The 24,063-nt window shown below is 39.4% G+C and overlaps 1 long non-coding RNA gene across 2 annotated transcripts in view; it reads left to right on the forward strand.

The window, feature by feature from the left end:
- LOC113967243 overlaps nucleotides 1–24,063 on the forward strand; it is a 113,285-nt gene that overhangs the window by 31,263 nt on the left and 57,959 nt on the right. The window contains exons 3-4 of one of the 2 annotated variants that reach the window (XR_003534122.1): nucleotides 21,454–21,535; nucleotides 22,954–23,082. This is a non-coding gene — a long non-coding RNA (uncharacterized LOC113967243). The remainder of the gene's footprint in view (nucleotides 1–21,453; nucleotides 21,536–22,953; nucleotides 23,083–24,063) is intronic. The other variant, XR_003534124.1, reaches the window with a different exon arrangement.

Here is a 24,063-nt window from a genome sequence, read left to right on the forward strand (position 1 = left end):
TCTGTGGGGAGAAACAAAAAGGCAGAAGACCATACTTTTTCAAGGCACCTTACAAAAATTGTTGGAGTTCACTAAGCAATATTACCTCACTAAGTTTTGGAGGTGAAGTAAGGTGAACCTCAGAGACCAATGACTTGCATACACAATTAAGGCAAAGTGTTTGCAGCCAAAAATAAAGGGTGTCGTCTGTGGTGACTAGCACAATATGCCAATATACATGCAGAGTCAGTTTTGGAGATGAGCAACCAGAACAGTTGCTGAAGGCCCTGAAACCTGAGGACATCCCTTCAGGTTGAGTTAAGAAATTATAAGTCATCTAATGTGGGAATGAAAAGAAGGGTAGCCTAGCCTCTGCCTAGAGCCCTAACAGGTAAATGGCTCTGCATAAATGTCTGGATCAATTAAATTGCTTAACAATAACTATTGTGGCATTGCTGCTTTTGTTAGACTAGAGTCAGTTGTTACAGTAATGAGCATCACATACGATTTTAAATCCTGACATTATAAATTACCTCTTGTAGCAGCCTCAGGCTTGATCCAAAGTGAGACTTTGATGCTGCAACACTGAGTGTTATATTGCCGAGCTTTTATGTGGCTGGCCCAAGGTAAGCAGACACCTCTCTTAAGTGCCTTGGCCCCATACAGGTATGTGGGAAGAGTGAGGTACATCAGGATCAAGTAGTCAGTTTTCTATTAGGAAATGCTGAGGATACTGTGGGATCTTCACCAGCACGTAGCTACCTGTTACACCCTTTGTTCCAAAAGCAGAGCTTGTCTCTCTCTTCTAAAAACATGGCAGAAGAGTAGGTGGGGGTGGCCTTTTGAACAGCAGCCTAGTGATTAAAGCACTCCCCCAGGTTGCGGGAAATCTCTCTCTGTTACTGCTTTTGCCTGAGGGAACTCAAACTCACCTCCCAGAGAGTTTCCTAAATAGTATGTCTATCTGCTGTTTGCAGTGCAGATACTGACCCTGCTGTGGAATTAAAGAGAACTCAAGGTGAACTAGGCTAGAAACTAAAAATAAGACAGTGCTTCCAAGGAGCACAGTGACTTCCTTCTCCAAGGGCCATTTCAACTAAAATGGCTTTGCCATGCATAGAGTAGGAATCCAACTTCAGAATTTTCTCCTCATAAGAGAAAAGCGAGGGCTTTTACTTCTGGCCCGTTGAAACAATTCCAGTGAGAGAAAAGGAGAATACCATATACTTCCGAGGTTGGGGGTGTATCAAGGCAGATGTGTATTTGAACTCTCTAGGGCTGGCTGCGTCATGGTGGTGGCACGCAAGTTTCTTCCATGCTAGCAGAGTGATCTGAAAATTGAACTAAGAATGATATGGTGGCTGTATCTAGAAAGAAAACAGTAGCTGCTGCTGCACCTTATGTGATGCCTTGTGTGTAGGGTTGCTCTGCAGACTCTTGATGGATCAAAGCAGTGAGGAAAGAGAAACAGAAAAATTATCGACTTTTGGATTTTGCTTGGTTTAGGTAGAAGACACTCAGTGCTGTCAAGGCTGGGATGCTTCATGGCACATGGAAAAGCAGAGCTTTAGGTGTCCTGACAACTGGAAGTTTATATATGGAGGCACCTGTAGAATACAGGTAGAATACTGGTAGCAGCTGAATTGGGGGTTATGGATTCACAGTCTTGAATATGGGTAGAATTTAGGTATTTTGGTCCTTTTTGGATCTATATTTTTGTCCTGTATCTGTTAATTTTAGTTACCCTTACTACTGTATAAAAAAATGGTTATGCCATGAGTGAATTTGTACCATAATGTTTGGGCCACATAAAACAGCATAAGCTAACATTTGCTCATGATGCATTTCTACACACACTCTGGAGTCCTCAGAGCAGCAAGTGTTGACGGTGGTAAATGTGAACACAGCAAGAGCTACTAGATGAACATGTCTTCAAGCAGTCTTTGGGCAGGATGATTACATTTGTCTGTAATTCAGTTGGTTCAGTAATTTTCAGCTCAAAGTCCACTGAAAGTTGTACCATGCTAGGGCCATGAATTTAGCATTCTGTCCTCATCCCCTGCCTGTGTTAAGGCATTACCACTACTTTCAATCCAATATCTGAACACAACCCACGTGAAGACAATGACATCTCCAAAGAGAATGGGCTGGTCACTATATTTAATATTGAATAGTGTTATAGACAGAACCAAACAGCAAAGGCTAAATCCACACCTTTGGCCCTGTCCAAATGCTGTTATGTGATAACGTGTCATCAGGTATTTTACTTCCTACTACAGTGGGATCTTGGGAAGTAGAGAAACTTAGATCGGTTCTATCTGGAGTAACTTTTTTCTTCATTTCAGCAACTAGAAATTTGTACTGATTTTATAGGGTGAAACCTTTAAATGACCTTTAAAGCATAGCAGGACCAAAGGTTGTTTATAAGTAGGGCTGAGCAAAAATAAGTATAGTTTCTCCTTGTGAAAATTTACATTTAGTCTGAGCTGGGGCAAAATAACAAATATTCACAAGTTCTCAAGGAACAAAAAAATCCAGGAAATGACAGTTCAAAATGTTATGTTGCTGGTAAAGAAATTGCAATTTTTCAAGTGCTGAAAGGACACAAGGAAGTTGTAGTGCATTCATCTGTCTGGAATCTAACCGATGATCTGATCTTATGATGTAGGCAACCCTACCTGAGTATGTCACTCTGGGATCCCTTTTAGTGACTGTACAGAGACATTTCTGCTATAGCATTCACTTCATGCTAAGCAAACTTTGAAATAGGTCAGATGAATCACACTCTAGAAGTATAGTTGTCCAAAGCGATCTGAGATGGATCCTGCCTCATATATTTGCTTTTATCCCATAGCCAAGGAGAAGTACTGCTCTTGTGGTGTAGGTGCAGTTATGGGTCCAATAGCTCAGTCAGAGGGAGGAACTACGTTTCCTTGTTGGAAGGAAACTAAATCTGATCTGACTAAAATTTCAGATCAACTGCAGTTACAGATAAAATAGTAAGTACAAGGTCATCTTCTGCTAGGAAAGCACTCCTAAATCCACCCTGATCCTGCCCACCCCATCAACTCACCATACTAATTGTCAGACTACAGGCCACTAATGAAGATCCTGTTCAGACTATTGCTCTTTGAATTAACTGTTTTTTTTTGCTTTTGTTTATTTGTTTGTTTAAAGGATAACAGTGAATAGCAAATGAGACAGTTCTGGTGGAAATTTTCTGAGAAACTGTCTCACACTAAAATACATGAAACCTTTTAAAAAATACTTGGCAGTTGTCCAAATACTCTAAGGAAGGGGAAAAAAGAGTAATATGATCTCACAAATCATTGTTGAGCTGAAATCAGCATTCTGGACTTGATTTGATTTTTTTTTTCCCCTCATCAAAATTATTAGACATACACTACCTTGCATCTCCTTGTAGTAAAGGTTCAAACTCCTTTCTAGTGATTTCTACATTTCAAATTAGTGAACAGCTGCCAGGCACATATATGTGTGTTTGCATGAGTCTTTGATAACTAAAATCAACAAATATATTTGAAATATAGAATAAATTCATCAACAAATATCCTGCTAGTTCTGTTAGGTCCTTTTAACCCAAGAATTCGTTTAGTTGGATCTTGTTTAATATAATATTGTTTGTGAGCTTATAAGTAGTTAGATGTGAATGCACAATTTTATGATTACATCCTTGGAATGGTAGCTTTCCATTCACTTGAATAAAAAACTTGGATTAAAAGTAAGTCTTTAAATGATCTGCACACTGATAATATACAGACAATTACAGTGGTGTTTCTTGTCCATACTACATAGTCAGGAGTATTCAGGTACAAATTTAACAGTGGAGAGACTACCACCTCCTGGCATTGTAGACAAACAGACAAAATCATCCAATCTGGGTGGCTTAAGTTAGCTAGGGCCATATGTAGACTACTCTTGATCAAGTGCATCATTATTAAAAATAATAAAACACAAATGCATTTTTATGGAATGCTTGTATGCAAAAGCCTTTGGGCGTTTTACAAAATACAACCAAACACAAGAGTTGTTTTCCATTAAAAACTGCAACATACCCTAGTGAAATTGAAAACTGGCAAGAGAGCAAAAACTGCCTACTAAACAGCTAACAAAGCTAGAGAAATCATCCACAATTCATTAGATTTCTCTGCATGCCAACCCCTCCTGGCCATGCTGATATCAGAGGGAGATTTTTCATGACATCAATGGGAGAAATATCAAGCTCAAAGTGAACTCTAGCAGAGGTCTCAGTGAGGGAATATGGACAGCAGTGCACTCAGCTGTGCTTGCACAGATTGAACTGAAAGGTGTCTTTCTTGGAGCCAGGAGTAACTTGTATAATGATATTGCCCCCTTTTAGAATTTAAATTTCTTTTTGCTGGAGGATGATGATGAGATGGGAGCACTCTGTGTAGATATTTAGATCTAGGTTGAAGACAGAGATCTTTATTTGAAATATCTTGTGGTGTAAAAGAATTCTGTACCACCTACTTATGGTTTTCCTTGATGTTTTGCTCTTTGTACATATTCTGGCAAACTCTTCTTAGCCAAAAGGTCATCAAAATAAGCTTTGATTTTTTAAGGGAGTTCTTTTCAAATCTATAGAGTCAATAAAAATGATGGTTTTTCAAAAGGGTTAGCACAGTGGAGATGTACTTACCTTTTGGGTTGGGTTGAAAGGGAGCTGAACTGCTCAAAAAATGCTGTGTTACTTTTAAAATGTCTGCAATTCTTCCTTAGGCTTGTAAATCCTCATTTACGTAAACCACAGTCTTTTGTGGTGAAACTGCTCTCTAACAGAGTTTTTCAGCTTTGTAATATGCTGTTTCTCTCACAGTTGTTTTGGGTAAGGATATGGTCTGAATTACCATGTTATCAAAAAACACCCCCACAAATAGATTTCACTTCCAGCAATCATAAACTGAATAGTTTTTTCCTATTTTGGCAGACAGTACTTTCACAACATTGCATACTGGATCAGATCAAAGCTAAAAAACCTCATCACTGCCATGGAATGAAAAGGAACAGATATCACAAAGCTTGCATTTGTTCAATTCAGGAAGGGAGAATAAAGATTCCAAATGAATTGGAGAATAAAGGCACGATCATTAAGAAGGGTGGCCTTTGGTGTGGTCACCTCTTTAACATTCAGTCTAACAGAATGTTGTTGTTGCCTCTACTTGTTCTGTAATGGCCCCACCCTATTCATTTCTGTAGAAGAATGGATCAAAGTGTGCTTGAAGATAGACAAAGTTTATAAAAACAGAAAACTCATTTTCTCATATGTCCTTCAATGCCTGAGGCAAAGGTATTGATTGTAAGGCAACCGAAACAAACTAAGCTATTCTTGCCTCCTATATGTTTGAACACTTGTAGTTGAGCAATGTGCAGTGAAACAACCCAGAGTGACGCACAAAGTGTAGAACAAATGAGAAACAAAAGGAGCTGAATTGTTTAAATAAGTCAAGGCTGTGGAACCAAGATTCAGATGGGATTTCACCTTGTAGATGCTTCACAGAAAGGAAAAAAATCATTAACTTTCTGCGTGTTTTTGTCTTAACTGTCAGTTCATATGGCAACTCTATACTATATAAATAAAAGTATGTTTGGGGTTTTATTGTAATGTGAAAAGTCAGTACACTTTGCACAGGCCCATTAACTTGTTTATTACAAAACTGGCTTGTGCTAGATCCAGGTGTAGAATGTTAAGGAGAACATGAAAAGGATCTTTTGTAATAGAATGTGACTCTTTTGCTCTGCTTAGTGTGAGTCTCTTAGGCACAACTGAAGGCTCAAAGAGGGACTTTGGTGATTTCGGGGGACTCTAAATAAATAGATTCTCTGCATTGGATAATTGTATTTCCCTTGAGGAGGTGTAGTTCAAAGTTGTTTGCAGAATCAGTTGCACTTAAAATTTATGGGGCTGACCCATTATGTATGTATTGCCTAATCCTAATTGATTTTTACAGTTTGCCTGCACACCATCTTAACTGTGGCAGCACGTGTCTACTGCTCATCCCATGTCCACAGGACTGGTTTGTGGACAGCCTGTCAGACATGTTTGACAGTCCGCTAACCTCCTTCATGTGTCCAGGCATGCTCAGGTCTATGTGTTTCATCTGTGTCAGCACCTCTGTATACTGGTTTGCTGCTTGTATGGTCATGAAACTGGTTTTGAAGAGGGCTTTGAGGTCACCCTCTGCGGGGTGAATAGTATACACATGGTGGAAAGATCTGTCCAGAGATGAAAGTGCTTCTCCAGGGATATCTTATTCTGTTTGAGGGTGTGGAATAAGATCTGCATGTGTGAGATGCCCTGATTCTGGTGTAACTGTATCCTTGCTAGGACTGGTGTGCTTCTGCTGCTGGTTTTCTGGTACTGACCAACAATATAGTGACTTGTATTGCTGTGGCAGCACAGAGGAACCGCAGTGATGGAATAAATGCTGTTTACACCTAGCTGAAGGCTTCTGTTTAATCCTAACACAGCAGGGAGCAGTCGGAGCATAAGGAGAAACAATGCTTCCAACTTGTGCAAAGAAGGGTTCATTACTACCAAGCCTCTCCAGCTCATTACCAAGCCTCTCCAGATACTCTCTTGGATTCATCTGGGCATGTGCTTCTTCAGTAAGATAAATTGTGTTGACTTTCCAATGTGCTGACTTTGGGGTAAGGGGGAAAAACAGTCAAATCAGATATGTTCTTTTTTATTTTAATTAAGTCATCTGTATTTGAAGGTGGTGACAACTCAGCTTCAGGCTCCTCTTGCTCATCCCGTACTCTGGGAAAAGTTCCAGTCTGATTTTAGCTTTGCTCATAACAGAAAGTTTGTATTGGTTTCCTAGCCCTATAATAAATTGTGAATTCTGTCATCAGCTCTAATGGTATAATGAAATTTCAACAGATACACAATGTACAATTTCTTGTCTTCTAAGGTCCGCAGCTAAATGGCCAGCTACTGCTGGGGAGGGGGAGAGCTCCGTGCAGCATGGAAACTTTCCTTTGGATAAGAATGGATTTGCTGTTATTGAGAATTCCCATTATGCCTCAAGGGGCTTTGCCCTGCTCTTTGTTTTCCCTAGCAATGTGAATTCTGCCATGTCAGTGCAGATCATTAAGATTTCAAGCCTGGTATCCTGCCTGTAGATAAATTTAAGGCACTGCGGTTCATAGACAGCAGAAGTCCCACTGGTTCAATTTTCCACACCTCTGCTGTTGTTAACTTTGCCAATGTGTTCTCCACTCCTCCCTGGTCACTGAATGTGCAGGGAATGCTGATTCAAGTGTTGGTCAGACTGAGGGGAGGAATATGCATCTTAATTGTTCATGACTGTGGACAGGAGGACCAGCCCTTTCCAAGCTTTTTTGACGGGGGATTGCTTTACACCCTTGGATAAGAAGCCTAAATTCTCTCTGCAGATCCCATCTGTAGAATGATTCCTTCCTTTCTTAAATCCCATCAGTAGCATTTATCTTCACATTCATGACTGTAGTGAGCACCGTGACAAACTCTGGGATAAATTACCTATTGCATTTTACTGTCTTGTGTTTCCCAGCCTTGTCACTGAATGAATCGTGTCATTAAGTTGTTTAATACAACAGGCTGATCAGATTTTGCATCTTGATGCTTTTACTAGGGATTAAGAGCATTAAGCACCATTCTCTCTTCCAGTTTTGTCACCTCATGGCACTGTGAAACACAATGTACAGTTGGCTAAGGAAAAGTTATTCCTGCATAGATGGATGTAGATATGTATTGCATTTCTATGGAGCATCGCAGGAGATACAGAGAAGATAGTCACAGCCTTACACTCCAGTGGTGCTCAGATGCTGGAGTAGCAGTAACTTTAAACAGCTGTTCAAGTAACTTAATCCTGCATTGTGAATCAAGCCAACAAAATTCCATAGCTGCAGTGAAAATATAAAGGCCTTTCTATCCTTTTACCCATATTCTGCAGCTAAGAATCAAGACTATCCTTGTGTTGACTTTTCTTAAAGTTGTCCCTGCATTTCATTGCCGGTATTTAATGAAATCCCTTTAATTTGTGGAAATCATGTAGTCAACACTGCATTACTGCTTATTAGGACAAGCAGAAGGTAATGTGGATAGATAAAGTGAGATACAAAGTGTAGTGAACTAGATACTTGAAAGCATGTTAGACTTGTTTCAGCCCTCAGAGTTTCCACTTAAGTTTATGGGCACAAGAGGTAGGATTAAATTAAGATTTGCCATTGTAACAACATTGACGGGAAACTTTTATTGCCACAAAGAACAAAGAGTGTAGCACAAATGTCCTTAGTCTGAAAAACTGAAGGAGAACTTCTTATTCTGATGGAGATGTCTGTAAGCTTTGATGATCTTAGTTTGGAGCCATTCTGTGCTCTTCTCTGATGATGAATATGCTGTATGTAATACATTAATACCTAGAAACTGGATCTCATTGTGCTGGATACTGTATAGAAAGCAAAAAAACAACACCAGAAGGTAATAAATTGAAACCTCCAAATATCTTTCTGCTGCTGATTGATAGACTGCTAGAATTCTGGTTCGTCACCTTCCATTTTTATACTTTCTATAGGGGATATTCTAGCAAGAAATTCACAGTTGTCTTTTAAAGAAACTTGATCTGTGGAGTTTCTGATGGGTGGTGCAGATCATGTTGGATCCTGTCAAATTTGTGGGTGCAAAGCACCTTCCTCAGTTAAATCCTTGCTGACTAGGTCTCTGTTTTTTTCCTTGCCATCTGGAAAGTGCTGTGCATGATGCTCAGTCAGAAAAAAATGCACTTTTTCTCTAACACTTGGCAGGGAGCTGGCAACAAGAAACTTTTGTTGCCAGAATCCATGTTCTCTGTGGGGGTGGCTCAGATGGCACTGAATTAACTGAGAGACTTAAAAATGAAAAGTATTTATGATAATTTTTATTGATGGTAAGTAACTAACCCTACCTCTAGGGCAAGTAAACAAATTAGCTTTAAGAACAGGAAAATGGTCTTCTCTGAATGGCCCTTAGACTTTGTTTTTATGAAGAAATTCATTTGTCTATCCCACAGTAATTCTTCTTCAGCTTATATAATGTATGGTTCTTAAGAATCAAGACTTTATGACAAAAGGCATATCTCTATTTCTTCTATACAATTTTTAAATTCCTTGGTCTAATTAGATAGGGGATAAAGTCTTGGGGCAATAGATAAAAAGATTATAGGTTTCTATAGTTTTAATGAGTGTTGATAGCTGTTTGGAGAAGAGCAACTCCTATTAATGCCTTATTCCTACTAGAATACTCTATTCCTTCCTATAAAAGTGAAGAAATAGAAATGATCAATCTCTTACCTAGCCTGAACCACAGCCCACTGACCAGTCAGCATGTGTAGGTTCACATCAGATGCAACATGGACTCCTGCTTGTGCAGGCTAACAGATGAGCTCACGGAGGGGAACTGAGGGGTACCGTGATTACAGAGGAAGGCAATTTAAGTAGGGAGTGTGGGGCCTACATCTGCAGGAAACTCAGCTTCATCAGTTGCGTTGCTCATAGAACAGCTCATTGACCTTATGCCTATTAGTTCCCTAATTCTCCACCCCCTTCTGTGAGAGCTTGAAGAAAAATAGGGAGAATATCAACCTAGTGAATCACTGTTGACTGTGTCCTCCACATTTCCCTTATTTGGGCAGCCATTTTTGTTCAGGTATGCTGAACATCCATGAAGTGGCTAGGTACTAAGCCCTCAGACACTCAGACAGGTGTCTTGAAAGATATTTAGGAGACTTACTCCAAGGTTCATGAACTAGATTTTTAAATAAGTCTAAAGAATTTGGATGTGGGATTTGGGACCAAACTCCCTTAGGCTTCTTTACTCTCTAAGGGCAAGATATTCAAATAAACTTGTCCAAATTAGGATAATTAGAGTCCTTCATCTTACCCCTGCAGCGTATCTATTATACTTGTTTAGTGAGTGTACTATTTGACTGTGTCAGGGATCTTTGTTAATTTGATGGGAATAAAGAATTAATCATCAGTATCTATGCTAAGAAGTTTGTGTTTACCATCAACATGCCCAGTAGATATACAGATGCTAGTCTGATGTGAAATTATAGCTAGACATCGTCTTCCACTTGGCCAGTTCATTAACCTGTGTCTTATAGGCCTTTGTGACTGCATTTGGCATAAGGTTAGAGATTTCAAGATGTGTTACTATTTGTTTACTGTATGTGTTTGGGATAACATACCAAAGAGAGAGAAGCATAATTTGTGCTTCAGTTTACTTATAGGCTCATAGTTTTTAGATGCCCTTTAGGTACAAGTGTTTTCTTGAGTACCTTTCACTGATATATTTGGGACAAAATCCTGTGTCAGATGATGCAGCATTGCCAGACAGCTCTCCCTATTGAAGAACTGGGTAAACTGGGATTCTTTTGTTTACTTGTTGAGTTATTTAAGAGTCATAAGAACCTTAAAGCCCGAAGTTCACTGGGGCATCATTTTTGTCTCTTTTTGCAGCAAGACTTGAAAAAAACAGAGGACTGCTTGTTTTCTTCATTTGTTGTTGTGATTCCCACATCCAACTGACAGAGCAGGAATACAAAGTGAAGTGCCAAATTGGACAAAGCAGTTGCTTTTAGTGTGTGTGCATGTATTATACTATACACTCTAAAAAGCACAAGAAACAAACCAACCCCAAAACACCTCCTCAGTTCTATGCTCAATGTTTGTCTTTGGGGGAGTGTATGAATGAATTACACTGTTGACTTTCCACTCAGGTCTTTTTGAGTGGATTATATTTGAAAAGCTTTTTGGAAGAGATACTTCCATTTTGTTTAATTTTTTGTGTTGTTCTCCTTTAGTTCGTAAAGTGCCAACATCTCGGTCAGATCCAACAAGAGGCTAATAAACAAATCCTGACTACTCTGTGGCAAAAGCTCCAAGATGAGCAAAAGCCAAGGAAGTCTTGAAACTATTAGCATTGTTTAACAGTGCTTTCAACATCTTTTTCAATTGAGTAAGTCAACTGAGAAGGTTTAGATGGTGGTTTATGAGAAATTATGATAGTTAGTAGTTTGCAACTGAATGTATAGCTTTTGGGTTGAGGAGGAAAAGACACAGAACACCTGACCTAACAGCCCATCTGTGAATATTTGCCATGGGGGGTATTATATGAAACACAGAGATGTTCTGTGGATTTTTTTTTTGTCCCCCCAAAAGGTGTTTTTTCATCAGTGGCACAGTTACTCATAGGTATTGAAGCAGTATTTTGGAACAACATAATCTAGAGATAGATAATACATCAGGTTAATGAAAAGGTTGAGGGTGTAAAACCTCTCTGCTGCTTTGAAATGTCATTTACAAGACACTGGGAGCTGTGCCCCTCATGCTGTTTGGGCTTTAGACCGGCTTTATGTGAACTAAATAAAAGGCTTAGATATTGCCAGCCTTGGGTAGTCAGTCACATCTGTCTTGGGTCTTATATTTACCTTCCTCAGGATTAATTTACTAATGTCAGTGGGATTACAGTGCTGTGAGGTGAAAGGGTACAAGAGCTGATTCAGGTCTGAGGTGTGCAGAGCACAGATTTGGTCACAAAAATCGTCACTTCAGTTTCAGAAACGAACTCCTCTCTCCCCATCTTTTACTTGTTACTGCCCCATTGAGCATTTATTCATGAACGATCTTTAGGTTTGTAAGCCAGTTTGCTTCTGGTGTAACAATGTAGTTACACCAAGAAGAGACTCGGGACATTTTAGCTGTACTCAGTCACATGAGCCATGTAAAGACAGCCTTCCTACGCAGAGTATTTGCACAATGCTTTCCTGGAATTTGAAGATGAAACACATCTTGCCTGTTATGCTTCAGGCATTTCACCCAATGAGACAGAGCCCTGCTTACTCGATCGCATTAGTTGGAGTAGATCAAGAGTGACAGTCCTTCAACCGTATTGCTGCGAGTTTGTCTTCATCTTGTACCTGTTGACATCATCCAAGACAAGTTATTGTGCTGGGTGTACTTTTGCTTGGCCCAGATAAACTATTTTTATATTTTTTTGAGCAGCTGGTATGCTTTCAAATAGAACTTTTGAGGATATGCCAGGAAAATTGATTTGGAGGTGTCTGAAAAGGATTGTGAAGAAAATTCCTGAAATGCAACTGCTGCTGCTAACTTGTGATGACAATTATCCCTGTCTCAGTAATGCTGCTGTGATCAGTTTTTATGTGGTCCATTAGGCTGAATGGACCTAACCAGTTTTTCCCCTAGCTATGCCTCTCAATATTTCTTTTACTGGCCCTTATTTTCCCCTGAGTTGAATCAGGTTGCTGAAGGATTGCTGTGTCCATTTGCTTTTGTCTTTGATGTATGTGATGCTAGAGCTGTTTCCATGGAAGTGTGTGGGGGGGACTTATCCCCTTCCTTCCTTGGTGTGGAACTTAGCTTGGAAGCTGCCCAGAGGTTTTGCCTGTTTGTTGTTGAGGTCACAGGGGAACAAAACAATTGCTAGCTATCAGCTGTTTAAATCAGGACTGATCCACAACATTAACAAGATAAAGGCTCTTCCTCCCAAGAAGTCAAGGACTACTATTTTTTTAATAGACTGTTCATCCATAGTTTGAAAGCTGTAACTGATGTATAACTTTTTTTTTTCATTGCACCTATTCTGCACTCTGGGAAACCATACCCCGGGGGATTTGTTTTCCCCTGTGTTGTCTCCCTGAATATTTTAAATACATGCCTTCATTCTAAATAATCTAGCAAAGGGAATTTCATCTTACCTCGTTCCTCCTGAAGTCAAGTTCCATCTTTGTCCTTTTGTAGTCAGATGGTGAAAAAAATCTGTTTGGAGGCTGATGGGGAACTGTTCAGTTTGATGCATAGTTGGAGGAAATTAGCACCCAGAAAAGAAATAAATGGGTCATGAGTCTAGAACACATTCAACCCTCTTAATATGTTTCAGTTATCTGAGTTATGTGAAAGCATGTGAGAGAATCACAACACAAACTGCTGACAAATAGAGATGATAAATGATGAGGTGTTTATTTATCCAATACCTGATTTATCTATTTACTTGCTTCATCCCCGTAGAAGATATATTTTGGTGATAAATTCAGCTAAAACTTCCCCAGCTATCTGTTGGTCACTATCCAGTGGATTGCTACTGGCGGCCAAAATTTTTTACCCCCTGAGTAAAGTCAGTGGAATAAACAACACAGGGGTTATGTTGTTTGGGGTTTTTTTTGTTGTTTGTTTGTTGATTTGGTTTAGTTTGATTTGGTTCGTTTTTTTTCCCCGCTAGGTTGTGGCAATGAAAACAGTATAGGTTACTACATTTCAGTGGTGTCAGTTGATCAGATTCGTGGATCCTACTTGTCTGCATAATGCTCTTGCTAATGTGTGTGGTTAGTTTGGTCAGAGAGAACACCTATCCTTTATATAAACTATACTTTCTCTCTCATAGAGTATTCTTTTTGCTTATAAAATGTATGTAGTCACACAATTTATACTGGACTTCATGCTTCACTTCCTAGCATTCTCATTTCTTTTCTCCCCAGTGAAACTGTGAGTTTGTTTGCTTTTTGGTTAGTTAGGCTTAAAACTATGAAACTCATGAGATTCTCTGTTTATACAGTCCTATCTTTAGTTTTGCTTTCAGTTTTTGGGAAAAAATAGCTGTAAGTACCCATTGCAAACTGCAAAGAGCATTGGAATAGCCCTGCTATCCTGGAACGAGTACTGCTCTTCTTTGAAGTGTTTTGAGGTATCCAGCTGGATTATTAAATACATCAATCAGTATGATGAGTTTTAAGCCGATTTGCTTGTTGCGATATTTGGTCAATCTTTAAACAGAGGGAGAATCCCATTAAAAAAAGTTCTCTGATAAACTAGAGCTAGCAGGTGTACATATGAGTCTGTGCTGCAGTCTAGAGCTCTGAACGACATTGGTAATGAATATTAATAACTTCATTTGAAAAAATACATTTAATTGCACTCATCATCAGTGGGGGAAGAAACAACCCTACCTAATATTTATAAATTAAAGACACATGCTGGAAAGATTCATACCTCAGTCATGAAAGAAAACACAGACATAAAATAAGTAGAGAGAAAGAACACCAAGTAGTCATCTTAATACAGGCTGCATTAGAATGGCTAGTGTTCCAGAGGAACACGTTAACATTGCACTGCTATTATTTAAGACCCTAAATCTTGACTTTACCAGCTGAAAATATTTATTTGTTTTTAACATCAACAATTACAGTAAAAAGTTGGCTTGTTTTTTCCAGTAGAATAGAGAAACAAAAATGCTGTGATGTGACATTAGAATGATTCTCTCATGCAGCTAATCCAGGATAACTCCATATCCTGACCTTTGTTGTCACATGTGTCTCATCCCCCGGTGTTCTACATCCCCTCCTTTTCTCCACCACTGACTGGTTCCTCGTTCTGGCTCCTGACCATCTGGTGTGATCTCTCCTTCTCCCTTGTGTTCCTTCTACCAGCTAACCTGATTCTGGTCAGGCCTTTTTCTTTACTGCATTCCAACTCCAGTCTCTTTGCCCAAATGCTCCCAGTTTCCCTTTCTCTCACTCTTCTGCTATTTCTTTTCCTCCCCTCCAGTTTGTTTTATTTGAATACTGTTTTATTTGGGTGCTTTTCCCCTCCCCGTGTTCTTGTCCAAAAGCTGCTTCTTCCAAAAGCTGCCTGGCAGTGAGCAACTGCTAACATGGATAATGGAAGATGCCAAGTCTGATGCAATGCCTATCCATGTTCCCAAGTAACCAGGAGCTTCAGCTGTGGAGGAAAAAAAAAAATCTGTATTTTTCCTGTGTACCTGTGCTGAAGGATTTTCATTTGTTCTTTGTGACACAGTCATGAACAGTCTGAACATAATAGGGCTCCATTAGGTTGGAAGATGCTTGATGAAATTGCATCAGAGGGGTATAATTATTCAATGTGTTCAGCTAGCAGCTTTACTAAAAATACAGGAAAGATAGAAGGCAAAATTAATTATGTAGAGCACAGTAAATCTTCTCTTACTCAACACCTCCATAGCCTATATATGGCTCCCTTTTTAGGATTCAGCGTGGGCTTATTGTAAAGCTTAATGGCTGAGTTACCCAATCATAATGAGCCACTCTGTGCAACAGCTGAGCATGATAAAGCACTCCTAATGCGTCTACAATGTAAGGTATTTTAATTCCGACATGAGTGCTGCAGGAAGACACGACACTCTTCCACACAAACACATGGACAGACTTAGGTGGGTGGTAGTGCTGTTGGTGGAATAAAACTCCTCACAAGTGATTAATTTTTTCTCACTGGTCCTAAATATAATATCTGAAAAACCTAATTTATATTTGTCTGGCTTTATAAACGTGTCAGTTCTTATTTATATTAGAAAATACGTTAAATACGTTTTTATTCCTTTAGCAAAATACATAATTCTTTGCTCCTTTTTAGGGTCTTTCAGTGAAGAAAATGTTTCTGTTCTGCTTACAAGTTAAGAACTGCAAATTTACAGCATGAGTCAATTCTTCAGAGCAAGTACTAAGGCACCTGTTTAATTTTGGTCATGCAGAGCAGCTTCTCAGATTTTCATGATGTGAGATCAGACTCTTGACTCCAGAACTATTCAGGTGTTTTTACCTCATTTTGGCCCCTTTTATGTTTGTAAGGATCCTACTTTTATGAGCTGCTTTCTAATTCACTCTTCCCAGGAAGACCATACATCTGCAGCACAGGTCTACCTTCTTTCAGTATCTCTGGGCCACATCTCTTCTGGCACTCTTTTTGTGTCTTCTTTTCCTACTCTATTGTCATCCTTCTGGGTCTCAGGCGTTGGAGAAAGTAATACCAGGAAGAATTATTACAGAAGTGGGTTTGGGACCTCATTCCCCCATGTGTATAAGCCTAGAATAAAACCTGTTGCTGTCCAGCAGGGCTGGTCTAGCTTCTGAAAGGTATTTCTTTTGTACTCTCCACTGCAATATCTGTGTGTTAGCAGTTAGAAGAAGGAGGGAAACAAGACATGGAGGAAGCTCAGGAGCAAAGAACTGACGTAGTTTCCCAAATCATGCAGTTGTGACAAACCTGTTGGGTTGTTTAGACTGAGGCTTGCGGAAGTGAGAACTGAAAGGATGCTGGGAAGAATAGTCACAGATCATTGTCTGTCTGGGTGCAGTTGCTGGCACCATCCTTGGCTCAAAGAATGACTTTCCATCTCTTTGCTCTTTATGCGTCTGTCTGCCTTCTTTCACAAACTTCTTCTGCCCAGCCATAAATTTAATGATTGTTCTAGGAAAGGAGACGTATATATTCTTTGGCTTCTGGGCCTCTCGGGCTAGCTGAAACCTCTGTCCATCGTTGCTGGTGCTCCTTTGCCCTGTGGTAGCACTTTTTGAGCAACATGTAAATACCTATACATTTGTAAAAATTCTGTTTCTCTGCCTTATAGTTTATAGTGTCAAATGGGGGTGCAAAGGGGATCCAAAGGGAGTAGTGGTTGTCACCCATCGTGGTGAGGTTGCTGGAGGGAGGGCCTGTGACCCCAGCCACACAGAGTGAAACGTGTGCAACTTTGTATGAGGGAACACTCCTGGGCAGCATGAGGCTGAGATTACCACAGATGTATCCCTCGGTAAACGTAATCCCACGTTCACAAATTCATTGCTGTTTACATGCATGGCAAATATGTTCTCTCAGGAGTTGGGGGGGGGCGAACTCCATGCTTACTGATAAAGAAGTACAAAACAGTGTTGGCACAATGATTTCTGAATCTATTTGGCAGTCCTATCACACACTGTTATAATAAGATAACAGGAGATAGTAATTTTGCACTTGATGGAAAAACATATTGAAGAGCTTAATGAAATTTCATCATGCACTTTTAATTGATTTCAGCAAGAGAGACCTTTACAAAGCAAATATAGCTATTAATCTAATTAGTGTTTCAGATAATATACTGAAATTATATTTGTATATCAATATATCAGACAAATATTTGTACGAGATAGGTATTTCAATGACTACAGAGCTGAAATGAACAAATTAATTTCTTCGTTTATAAGGGCTTTGTTTCCTACAGGTGTACTTTGCAGTTCATTTTCCACTTTGGATGCTTAAATTAGGCTTGTTAAGTCCACAGTTAGTCTGAAATAATTGGCTTTTCATTTTTTCCCCAAGTGATCTGTGCGTGGGAGAACTGAACAATATTGCTTGTTGACTCTGCAGCATGGTTTTCATGAGGGCTGTGCTAATGAGTCTGTGTCACTGGGTCAATGCAGGGTATGGCGAGAGCCTTTTGGAATAGGGCGTTGGCTGGTATCATAGTATCCTTTCTGGAAAAGATGAAGCTGAGTGCACAGCATGACATGCTCTGTTACCCTGTTCTTCTGTCTGGCATGTGAATCAAATATTTTCTTCTTTGAAGCAACCATGATGGTGTTAGGTGGTAGGTATCATTCCTAGACAGGGCCAGGATGACGCTGAGACCTGGATGATCAAAAGGATTCCAGGGTTTGCTGCTTTGGCCACAGTATCTGTTTCTGCCAATCTCAACTGCTACTGGACAGCTTTCAGTGGACACAAATACAAGGAAAAATAATCACACACAGTCAAACACAGTCCTCACTTGGTTGTTGTGTTGACCTCTGTGGTGTGTACTAAGAACTTCACTGAGACTGGAATGAGTTTGGTCCCATGCCCATTCAAATCTGTGGCAAACCTTTCAGGGCAGTGCAGGATCAGGCACAGAATCACCCTGAGTGCAATTCCGACCTTTGGTGTCTGGTGTTTCACAGCCCACATAGTAATTAAGGACAGTTAGACTCTTCAGAATCAGATCCAAAACAGACAGCAGGCTTAAGATGTGCCAGGTACCAGCTAAAAAAAGTACTGAAGACAAAAATATGTCTTAAATCTTATCAGAGTCTTGGTCTAGGCACGAGACACAATATTCCGATTAAACATGACTCCATGCACCCAACTGATATCCTGAAGAAATAGGTCTGGAGACCCGAAGTCTCTCTTGCTGATGGGTATTCACAGTTTTGGTCCAAACTTGCTGAACAAGACTCATTCCTCTCTCTTATACAGCTCTTTCAGTCAAATTTTTCACGCCACAGTGGCTGGAGCTCATCTAAGATCTGTCAGAACCAAGTCCAGTTTCCCACTTTGAGATGTTCTTACCGTTGTCTCCCATCTCCAAGGGAAATGTGGGAATGTTCTCCACTGCTCCAGCAAAAACTATTCCACTAGTCAGGCAATAATTCAAGGGAGTCATTGAAGGGATGTAGTGAAGGTTGTCTATGTAGCCTCAAAGTTAGGGAACTCATACGAAGAGGAATCTAGGATTTTGATCCCTGATTCTAGGACTGTTCATGTGTTTTATTGCTTAATGTAAAGCTTGCGAGCAAAGGCCAGATCTCAGGGCTCTCCTTCTTAGGAAAGTAAATTCCTTCCAAGTACCACCTTTGATGCCCAAATCCCTTATCAGAGCTCTAACAATTTTGGAGTTCAAATATTTTTCACAAGGCTGTGGATCTTCCCTGTACCTCTGCCAGGTGTACCCCTGGAAATTATTGGGTTCTATCTTTAGACAGAAAGACTACCTAAATTTTTCTACGTAAACTCAAACTTTATTTTGAATCTTCCTTTGAGTTCTGTAGGAAGTCATTCTACCTCAGAGGGCATTAACTGTTGTGTTGAACTTTAGTGTAGTTATGGCAGTTCTCATGGGTCCTCCATTATGACTCACAGTATCATGTTCTTTTTTTTGTGTCTAGTAAGTAGTTGGCAAATTCTCCTCAGCTGCAGCATAAAGAAACCTTTAATGCTCTACTTAAGCTGGGCAGAATTTAAGATCCACAGCTGCTCGTGACTGAGGTTACTGCCATCACAACATACACTGGATGGGACTGTGTAAAGGGGAGTACCTGATCACAATGTTGGATAGAAAGCGGAATGAAAGTAAATGAATAAAAGGGATGAAAAGACAAATGTGAAGTGAACATATCTGTACAGGAGCCGAAAAGAAACAAGCCATGCTGGGACTTCTATTTCTTTTTCATTTTGACAGCTTATTTTTTATTTTTGCTGAGAAAGGTTGTTATTTCTGCTGAGAAAGGTTAGAGACACAATTTTCAGGAGTGATGAAAAAACAGGAACTTCTCTGTGTAATGAGGGTCTTGCAGTAGTGTTACAGGTAGCAGTTGCTTGAATTATCAATATCATAACTCTTTGCACTGGTCTATGTTATAGAAAAGAGACATCACAAGAAAGAAAATGTACATTAGCCAACTAATTTTGTGATAAGTTCTGACACCATAGAATGCTTTTTATTTTTAGCAATGTCAAATTATGTTTATCTGTAGGTTTTCTTGCTGCCCTAATTTCAGCATGTGGTAATATCAGTAGCAGCTTTCACTCACTGTGTGGTAGAGATGCAGTTCTGAAGTCATAGATGCTTTGAAGGCTCTGTATTTTGTTTCTTGAGAAAAACATCTCTGCAGTTGGAGAAAAGGGATGGAAATATTTTTCTGGTCTTATATTTTGCTGGTTTCATAAAAGCCTACATTTTGACTTGAGGATATGGACCTTTAAATGGAGTAAACTACTGCCATTATTAAAAACACCTTCCTGGAAAGAATTCAGAGATGTTCAAGACTATTCTTTTTTTTTCCCCTGGCACTGTATTCTAATTAAATCTCAACCATTTCTTGTGTAATGTTTTTAAGGTCACTAGCTTGGCTGGGTATTTGGTAATAAAAATTACACCCCATGTCTGCAATAGGACCACTAATTTAAAATAGCCATTTGATTCAAACTGACCTGTTTGCCAGCATAACTAATGAAGTGTCACTTTAATATTTAAAGTGCTGTTCTTTCAAGGTAATTGCTATTTACTGGTAATTCTTCTTCATTTGATGGTTTATTAGGTACCTATAGGAATTTAAATTGGGCAACTGAAAAACTGTAATTGTCTAACTAGTGTAATTCTTTGCTATAAATAAGTCTGGGCACCTGTTTAAGGAAGGTCTTCTGTTTCTGTTTTTAAGGAAGTTTTTTGTTTCTGTTTTTTTACGCCATGAAAGAATGGGGAAGGCTGATTTGGGAAAGAGATTTTACGTATTAATAAGATATTAGGAAAGAGCCAGCAGAAGGTGCTGACATCCAAAGGAATGCAGGGACTTGTTTTGGCTAATTCTGCACCCACCCATATGGGCGTCAACATTCCACTCAAACATGGCAGGACTTTGCCACTCCTTGTGGCAGGGGGCATAGATTTGAGGGTGGAGGAAGAGGGAGAACAGCCAGGAAAGAGTTGATCTTAAAAGTAATGGTAGAAAAGGCATAAAACCAGCATTGTCTTAGAAAAGAAAAATTGTAGTTGGAAAGAAAATGTACCTGGTAAAATAAATACATTACTTACTTGTTCCTTTTCTGTTCTAGCTTGTTAATGAATGTCTTCTTTTACCCTCAATGCATCATAATGCTTTATTCTGTCCAAAGAATATAGATATTTAAACTAACCTTCTTGCTAAAGAGATGTGTAGTTTTGTTCTCCACAATCCGATAAATGCAAAAACACAACAGGAAACACCTCTTTCTGAGAAACTCATGCTTACGTTTGTTGATACTTGCCTCTTAACAAAAGAGCTTTCTGAGTGGGCATTGCAAGTTAGTCTTATTAACATTTCCGTTCTTCCTACTTTCAACTGGTTCTTTTTGTTAAAGGTAGAGTCCCCAGCTTAGCGTTCTTTAACAATTTTAGGACTGTTTCTTTGACACGTGTTTTGTTGTTAGCCTTTAATAGCTGTTGAACAATATTTAGATTACATGAGCCTAAAAGCAAGAGTTCTTGTATCTTGCCTTCATATTTTCTTGGTATAATGTGAGTGCTTCATTTATTTGTGAATTCATCATTTTTGTATCTGTAGATTGGGAGCTAAGAACCAAAGCAGCCCGTGTTTCATTAGCCTATGCAGATTTTTTTCACAAAGTGGGTATCTCAACTTTCCAATGTTAGAAGATAATTTGTCTTAATTTCAAAAGAAAAAAAAGTTGTAAGCAGATCCTGCCATGGAAATCTCAGACCTGATAGCTTACATTTAGTCAATTTATAGTAGACCAAAAAGAAATTACTTAGATTGGGAAATGCTGGGTGATCCTATCTTTTGGTATCTTTACCAGTACATTTGTTTCTGCTAGAATTTAAAGTTAAGAAAGATAGCAATAGTGTTCCCTCCTCCACAGATACAGGGTGTTAGGCTTGATTTGTGGCTTGTCCATGCTTGGGCAATAGGGATCATTGAAATGTCTGTCTGCACCTGAATTCCAGTCCAGTGGTGTATCCAGTGGGTGGTGTGAATATGCTATGTCATTTGCTCCTAGGTGCATCACCCTGTGGAGACTTGCCAGATGACTTCATCATCCCACTCAATCATGCTACTGTATTCTATATTTTTGCAGCAAGGAGACAAGGAGACAGCACAATATCCTGGCAATCTGTATATGCATTAATGAAGTGTCTGCCCACACTTCTTAACGTAGGGTTAGTAACGATGATTGCTAACATAATGCACTATTTAAATGGCCTGTGCAGTCTAATGTAGCTATATGCATGCATAAACCACAAATTATTTTGTCATGGTTGCTATACTTTGTGCAAACATTTAATGAAAAGCACTGTTGCAATACATTGAATACTGACTTACATTTTTCATAACTGAAGAATTTAATTCTTCATAGCTGTGTTACTACTGTTTTGGTCCACAAGTTTCATAAGTTAATACTGGAAGGCTTAGATGTATGACAGATCCATGAAAAGCCACAGTACATTTGTGGTCAGATTCAGAAGAGGATTGAACTTGAATTCAGATTTGCTGCTTAGGCCTATTATTAATTTAGATCCAGTACTTGAAAACTGATTCAGAAGTGGATGTTCTTACTGAGAAGTGCTGTTCTCAAAAGTACAGAAGAAACTCCCCTAGAAAGAGTAGTAGTCACTGCCTCTGGGCGTGTGCATACGTGAACGAATATGCGTGTTTGTGTACATGTTCATGCATGTATTTGAACACACATTGCTTTTGTGTGATGGGTCTTGTGTTGATTCACAGCAAAAGCTGTATACTTTGTTTTTGCGATACAGAAGCTTTTCTGTATGCTAATAGTCAATGTGAAGAATTAGAAGAGATTTTCTTGGCACTACAGAACTGTTTTCCCCCCTCTTCCCCATTCTTCTACATCAGAAAAACCCTCTTTCAGAATAAGAGGGAAACAGTGATGTGAACTGCTGTGAAATGAGCCCATGATATCCAAAACTGTTGTGGTGTTTGTTTTTTCTCCTGTCATGGCATGAGCTCACAAATACCATTCTGAGCTTTTGCAGCATTCTTTCTTTGTAGACTTTGCTTTTTTTTTTATGTGCAGAGTCAATGGGAAACCTTGTGAAGGCTTAAATAAATACATATATACAAATTGAAACCAAGCTGGCTTCCAACAGTCGGAGTTCCTGTTATCTCATCTTGTTTCAGTCAAAACGCTTGTATGAAGCAATTGAATTGTATCAGAGTAAACACAGTTGCATACAAATTTATGAATACTCTGCCTTGCCCGAAACAGTTCTATGCTTGAAAAAGAGGCTCCCCTGCCTTGAATGGATATTGTGTCCCAGAGTACTGAGTAGGTGCCCTTGCTCTCATATAAGTAGTTTTATCAGCTGTGGAAGCTACTGGGGGAAGGTGCTGAGAGAGATCACTTCTGTCCGTCCTTAGTTGATATGATGTCTGTGTTCAGAGAAAGAAAAGTTGAAGGATACTCACTAGGGTGACAAATCCTAGTATGGTGGGCTACTGGAAGATGGTTCCTGGGAGCATATTCCTCTCGTGCTGAATAGTGCAAGTGTCAGGGTTTCTCTCTTGGGAGGGAGTGAGTTCATTAAGAAGTTTACCTTTCCTTTTTCTCTTATAGACACTTGGAGTTTTGAACCATTTCCTAATGGCTTCCCTTTATGTAATCTCATGTGTCAGAGGTCTGTGCAATCTCGTCTCATAACATGGAAGACTGGCACAGCTACATTCCTGGAACACTTAGTTTCTGGTAAGTGGTAAGCTGAGATATGGAAGACCTAGTAAACAGGAGGTTGCACGAGGGGTCTGCTGATCATGGAGGCTGGCGTCAATAGTTTTCCTGATAGTAGCTCCCAAGGAAAGTTTGTGCTCTGCACTCATCCATTCGAGTCTAAATACATGCTGGAAGGAGAGAGGACATGCTTGGTGCTTGCTGTGCATTTGGTGTTGGACATTCTCCTGCTAAGCACCTGTTGCCTTCTGCTTTCTAAGTACTCTCTAGTTCTGGACTTCTCTAGGCTCTTGCAGAGAGAATAAAAGGAGCTATATATATTGGTAAGCCATTGTTTAATTGTACTTTTCTTTCACCTAAGCACCTGAACCCTTTTTCACGGGATTTCCATGCTTTGATTTCTCACCATTCCTCACACTTGTAGGAGTCAATTGTGTGTCTCAGATGTTCGGCACATCTTTGTGTCCTGTCATATCCCTCTAATCCTGCTCAGAAAACAGTACTTTTGAGTGCTAGCTCCAGTTGCCCAAACTCAATATCAAATTAATTCAACTTGAAAGATTTTGAGGTTTTTTGGCTTGTACGCATAGCAGCATCTCTCAAACCTGTGACACAGGCAAGTTTTCATTGCAATGTTTGCTCACAGCAGGAGCATGTGAAAGGAGTGCATTTTGAGAATGACTAAACATCAAAATGGTTCTACGTGAGCTGTCCTGAGAAGTATAATGCTTATCCTGGAAAATGGAAGAAGTGTTTATGTTATGTTAATGGCCAGAGGTCTCAATTCACTTTTAGTTTCCTCTCTACCACGGTTAATAGAAATAGAGATGATAAACCTTTCTTATGCAGACACAGATTTGTTGATCTCTCCCTGCTTAATTACAATAAAGAGAAGACAGGAGTATTTGTGATCGTCATTCTTGTCTGGTTACACTTTATCATCTCTTAGAGAACTGCATTTTTGCAACTCTAGAGAGAAAAGGCTTTTTTTTTTTCCCC

This window comes from Neopelma chrysocephalum, unplaced genomic scaffold (assembly GCF_003984885.1).
Source record: "Neopelma chrysocephalum unplaced genomic scaffold, ASM398488v2 Primary Assembly neopelma1_22b, whole genome shotgun sequence".
NCBI classification, from domain to species: Eukaryota; Metazoa; Chordata; class Aves; order Passeriformes; family Pipridae; genus Neopelma; species Neopelma chrysocephalum.